Source organism: Gopherus flavomarginatus, chromosome 16 (genome assembly GCF_025201925.1).
Source record: "Gopherus flavomarginatus isolate rGopFla2 chromosome 16, rGopFla2.mat.asm, whole genome shotgun sequence".
NCBI lineage: Eukaryota > Metazoa > Chordata > Testudines > Testudinidae > Gopherus > Gopherus flavomarginatus.
Window position 1 is genome coordinate 10,273,713 of NC_066632.1, and position 5,980 is coordinate 10,279,692.

General features: G+C 54.1%; 1 non-coding gene across 1 annotated transcript; it reads right to left on the reverse strand.

Annotated features, from left to right (window-relative positions):
• Positions 1-1,675: 1,675 nt before the first annotated feature.
• TRNAS-UGA (transfer RNA serine (anticodon UGA)) lies at positions 1,676-1,757 on the reverse strand. Its single transcript has one exon. It is a non-coding gene; the product is annotated as a tRNA-Ser (tRNA).
• Between the last annotated feature and the right edge of the window lie 4,223 nt (positions 1,758-5,980).

Here is a 5,980-nt window from a genome sequence, read left to right on the forward strand (position 1 = left end):
GCGTTTTGGGAGCCTGGGTGTTTCTCTGCTTCTTGCCAGCTTGGGAAAAACCTCATGGGGTAAAATCTCCTGGCCCACAGCAAAAGTGAATACCTTGAGTGGGACCAGTCAGAGGCCCCACCATGGGGGCTGGCCCTGGGCCCTGCTTTCCTACTATCTTCTGATGTTGGCTACAGAGCATCAGCAGCCGCTCTGCATGCTGGTGCCCTTCAGTTGGGTGTTTGGCATGGCAGGGAGCAGCCTGGCTGGGTGTTTTTTGTGCCTGTCTGAAGGCCACACCTAGATATTTGTCCTGCCCTCAGTTGCTCTGTGGCTTTTAAGCCTTCCCTTGGAGCTGTCAGCACCAGCTGCCCAGAGGAGGAGAGTCGTGTGGGGTCACTTTTACAGATGCCCCTGCCATGGTACTGCTCTTGCTCAGCTGCACAGAAGAGTTTTCATCCCCAACCCCTGCTTAGCAGCCCTCTGGCACCATTCCTGAGGCTTGCCCTGCCTCACTTTCTTCCCACCATGTTGGGAAAGACAGCTCTCATCATTAAAGGTCAGATGGGCCAACTAGGGGCAAGTAAGCCCCTTCTGTGTTTTCCTACTGCAGATCCCAAGGTCAGGAACTCACCTTGGGTGGAGGCACTGCTGTGCTCCCAGAGGGCAAGCCATCTCTGCACAAAGCATAATGACAGGAACGGCCAAAGCCCAGGATTGAACCAGGGACCTTTAGATCTTCAGTCTACCGCTCTCCTAACTGAGCTACTTGGCAGTTGCATGACAGTATTTTGGCCTGTTGCTTCTCTATCTGGGACGTTTTTTGTCAGCAGTCGCACACCAAAAAGGACAGGAAAAGAATGGCTGCTTCACACCCCCACTGGAGGAACCCGGCGCCCTTAGCTGTGGTGAGTAAGAAGAGTCTGTTAGCTGACAGGGCCTGTCCACCAGGAGCTGGAACAGTAGCTGCCACCTCACCCTTGGCTCCAGGCTGTGAGAAATGCTCATTGCCTGGCTGCATGGGCGGATGTTGCTCCGTGCTCTGGAGAGCGTCTGTATAGGTCTTTCAACCCCCCGTCTTCAATGAGACAGTCTGGTAAGGTCTCAAGTGTCCCCTCCGGCCTGGCAGCTGAGAGTCTGTGCAGACATCAACCCCCCTGCCAGCCCCAGAGCCAGCAGCAGCGCCAGGCCCCCCCTAGCACCACAGGGGCACTCAATGCACTTGCTGTGGGGAAATGGCTCCTTAGTGTCCAGCTGCTAGAGTGAGAGTCAGGAGAGAGCAGTGTCTGGCTCACCTTGGGGGAGAGAAGAGACCTGATGAGTGCCGATCTCCCTCAGCCTCCCCCGCAATGCTGGTCAGTTGTATTGTCACTGTGATAGCCAGTGCTTCCCTTCAGGGCGGCCCTAGAGGGGTCCGGGCAAATCCCATGGAGTCACTGACTTGGCTCCTTTCACACACTAGAGAGAGGAGCAGAACCAGGGTTATGGCTGATCTATGGGGCACTAGGTGAGTGGCAGAGGCTACAGGCACTGAGAGTTTGCCTGACACCTCAGGGACACAGGGGAAGGTGGTGTCGCAGGCATCTCTATGAAAGGAGCAGAAGAGGATTTACTTGGGGTGGGGAGAGACTTCAGAGTGTCTCGGGGTTGTACACAGGGAATTGCTCGGATAAGGTACTGGCTAAAACACAGGCCTCGCTGTGAGCAGGATTTGAACCTGCGTAAAGAAACCCTATTGGATTTCAACTCCAACATCTTAACCACTCAGCCATCACAGCCGAAGTGTAAAGGTGCCGCAATGCCAGAGAAAACTGGTAAAGAATCACAATGACCAGGTGTGAAGTCATCTGAACTACAGAATTCCCACCACAAAACTGGCTCCCAAAGCACAGGGGGGATTTGGGTTTGTTCTCTTTGCTTAGCCATGTGCAGTCGCACAGAGAGCGCGTTTAAAGTCTCCCCTCCCACAGAGCGGGAATAGGAAATTATTCTTAACTTGAAGCCTGATGCGAATGAGGATGTCCGGACCACAGGGCTAGGGACTGACCTTTGCTTAGAAACCAGTGACACACGGAACCAGGCTAAGGAAATGTTTCCTGGAGTCAATAACTGGATTAGCTGCAGTATTGTGCAGAGAAATGTCTCACAAGAGGAGACAGCGCATTGGTGGTTTGGTGGTAGAAGTCACAGCTACAGCAGGGGAGGTCTAGCTTTGGTTTCTGGCTAACAGAGGAAGGAGTTTTATTATCTCCAAATTTCAGTAGAAAAATTCTGACCCAAACTGTGTGTGGTGGGAGTTTCTCTGGTTTAGTTTGTTTTTCTCATTTGAAATGTCCTTGATCATTTTTCTGGGAAAATAATTTGGACAAGGCAAAGGAAGAGTTAGAAGAATTACAAATCTCCATGGGAGTAAAGAGGGTCTCTCAGCACCAGGGGAGGGGTGGAGATTTTCATGAAAGGGAGTTGAGGAGATAAATGAAAGGCTTTTGCTCCAGCAAAGGGAGCGGCTTGGGAGTTTCATTTTTACCAAGTGAATCCCCCCCATACACACACACACTGCTTCCCTGCTGCTGCTACCCCAACTCAAATCTCACTGACACCCCCAGCGCATGTGACCTACAGCTTTCTCCTGACAAAGCCCTTATCTATCAGAAACAAAATCCCCTCATCTGCCCCTTCTCCCAGCTCAGCCCTCTGCCCCCAGAGCCCAGGACAACCCAGACCTAGCCATGCCGGGGGGTTGGGCTTAATCTTCAAGGTCGAGCGCAAAATCTTCAGCCGGGGATGTTTCGCTCCCTTCCCACCTCGGCCCAAGCGGCAAGGGGGAAATGGATGAGACACGCCGGCTGGAAGACACCTCTCTCCCACTTCTCTATAGCCTTCTGTGACGTTATTAATATGAACTGGGACCGTAGGGATCATTGTTGCCACCACTGTTATATATGTGCAGCAAATATTGTGCAAAGGTTGCCGTGTGAGCTGTCTATGACAAGGTTATGATTTGCTGGTTATAATTTGGCTGGCTGTGCGTTCCATTTTTGTATTTGAAGTTATGAATATGGGCTATGTACTTGTATCTCAAATGTATTTGATTCCAAGTAGCCTCAGTGTCATCAGCCCCCAAGTCCTTCAGGAGTCCATAGCAAAGAGACCCCTCCACCCACAATCCTGGACTCCCTGGGAGGTGCCTCCCACACTCCCCCCCGACCCAATGCGGCATCAAGGAATAAAGTGGCAGCATCTGGTGTCAGTGGGGTTCAGTGGCTCAGGCCAAACACCTGAGCTGGAGACCCACCCCCATAGCACTGCTCGAGGGCCTGGGCCCGGAGTGTTCACAGCCCCTTCCTTACCCCTCCGAGCCCAGCCAGGCTCCTCACCTGGAATAAAGCAGAAGCGTCTGTCGGCCTCACTGCTGTCCAAGTTCCAGGTGCTGCTGTTGTCCCACAGGAAGCGGGCCGAGCTGCTGGGGCTGGAAGAGGGATCCTCCACCTCCTGCCCTGGGAAGGCTGGAAGGTCCCCACTGACCGGGCAGGGCGATGCTTCCTGCTGGAAATCAGGGCTGGGCTCCTGGGGCTGCTGCTGCCCACACAACAAGCCTCGGAACCACCCTGCCCGGTTCTGCACCAGGGCTGGGTCCTGCTTGCCCAGCTGCATCCTGGCCCAGCTCCATTTTGGCCTTGACGGTGCCTCTCCCACCTCGGCGCCTGCACCGGGAGCAGGTTTCCTCTTCCAGAAGGCTGGGCACTTCCACCTCCTGTCCCGGCCGTGAGCTCCTTCCCCACCATTGGGGACGGTTGGGCCGCTCGGCTCCTGGGGAAGATGGCAGCTGCTTTCCACAGGCTCTGGGGCCACCTGCAGAGCCTTCTTCCTGAACATCCTCAGGAGCCTGGCCATCCTGGAACCGAGCGGGGAGCAGATGTGAGTCTGGGGTCAAGGCAGCCTCTCACTAACCAACTTGTTTGGTCTCTCCCCATCCTTGCCCCAGCCAGAGCAGCTCCTCCTCCCCCCACGGTGGAGCTGGGAGTGCAAGCTACACACACTGTCAGGAGTTCATTGCATGATCTGCTCCCCCTCAACCTTCCCCCTCGTCATCCCTGGGGCTGCCAGAACCGGGGAGTCTCGTCCTTTTCGAGCACTGGGGTCACTCACAAAGACCACTGGTCACTTTGGACAAGCAGCTCCCTCCTGCCAGCCCAGGACACACTCACACTTCCTCCCACCCATTCCCCACCCAGGCTAGAGAAGGAACAGAACTCAGGAGTTCAGACTTCTCCTGGGAAACCATTCCCCACTTCAAACTCCCTAGACATAGCAAGGCCAGGGCCCCTTCGTTTCCCATTGATTTCCATGCTCAGCAGCTCCCCGGGTCCGGCCCAGCTCAGAGACTCTCAGCCTGGGGAACAGTCTCCCACAACGGAAGGGCTGGGAGCCCCATTGCTGGGACCTTGCCAAACACGCTGGAGACGGCTCTGGAGAAGCCCCTCCCGAGTCTGAGAGTGAGGGGCTTCTGGGGGCTGTTTGCAAAACTAATGTCCTTTGGGAGAGATTCTCTCCCCCTCTTTCTGCCTCTCCCCAGACAGACAGGGGATGCCACCATGGAGCCCTAATGCCACTCACTTGCTCTGGTGATGAAGCGATGGATGGAGGATGTTCAATGTCATCCCTCGCCCTTCTCCTCACTCTCCAAGCCCAAGACAGGCTGGAGAGGAGGGTGGTGACCTGAGGAGTTACCCTGCCCAGCCAGCAGGCAGGGTGATGACACTGGGCGATCAGCTGGCTGTGAAAACAAAAGTCTGTCTTATTGCCAGGGAAAGGAGAAACTTGGCCAGCAGCAGGGGGTACAGAACATCACCCTAGTGCAGGGGTGACAGCGCCTCCGAGATCCTGAAATCCCAGCACTTAACACACCTTCCTGGAGCCTCCCAACCCCCTGGGCTGTCAGAACTGCAACCCCAACCCTACTCATGAGAAACAAACCTGGGGAGGGGAAGCTACTGATTCAGGGTCACACCAAGTGTCAGAAGTATAGATGGCACCCAGCAGTCCTTCTTTCCAGGCCCCTTTGCTAATCACTGCTGCACACTACCTCCCACAGCTGGCAATTACAAGCAGGCCCTCATGGCCGCTCCCCCTGTCTATGAGAGGGAGTGTGCTCCGCTGGAGACACTGGATCAGGGGACTGGGAGTCAGGACTCCTGAGATCCATTGATGGGATTTCATACTTTCCCGCTATTGATAAGTGCTGGGAATCTCCCAGACAAAGCTGCTCTGACAGTGCTAATCAGCATCTGACCATTCAAGGACGGAGCGCACTGCCCAGGAGGAGGAGTGTTTGGCTCTGGGGTTGCACTTCATCCCAGTCTAGAGAGAGGGGCCCAGCCATGGAGTTTGGCTCAAGAAGACCAATTCTCCAGTTTGTTAAGGGCATTTTGAATTCCAGTCCTGTGATCCAAAGTGCTTGGTGTCATTTGCAAATTTTAGAAGCATGCTCTCCACTCCATTTTCCAAATCAGTAATGAAAATATTGAATAATACCAGACCCCGGACTGATCCCTGCCAGACCCAACAGGTACATCCTCTCTGTTGGACAGCCAGATATGGAGAAGGGCTCTTGGAGTCTGGGCTTTCAACCAGCTCTGCACCCACATCACACTGATTGCATCTAGACCACATTTCCCTGGTTTGCTTGTGAGACTGTCCTACGGGACTGTGTCAAAAGCCTTAGTAACACCAAGCTAGATCCCATCTACTGTCTACCCCACCTTCACTAGGTCCGGAACCCTGCCGAAGAAGGAAAGAGGATTGGTTTGGAATGATTTGTTCTTGACAAATCCATGTTCACTAGTCCTAAGAACCAAACTATCCTGTTGGTGCTGCTGACAAACTGATAGTTTAAGAATGTACTCCAGTATCTCTCCAGCTATGGAAGTGAGGCGAGCTAGTAAGTCTCAGAGTTCTCTTTGTTCCCTTATAAAGATAGGTCCTGTCTTGTTGAAGGGTG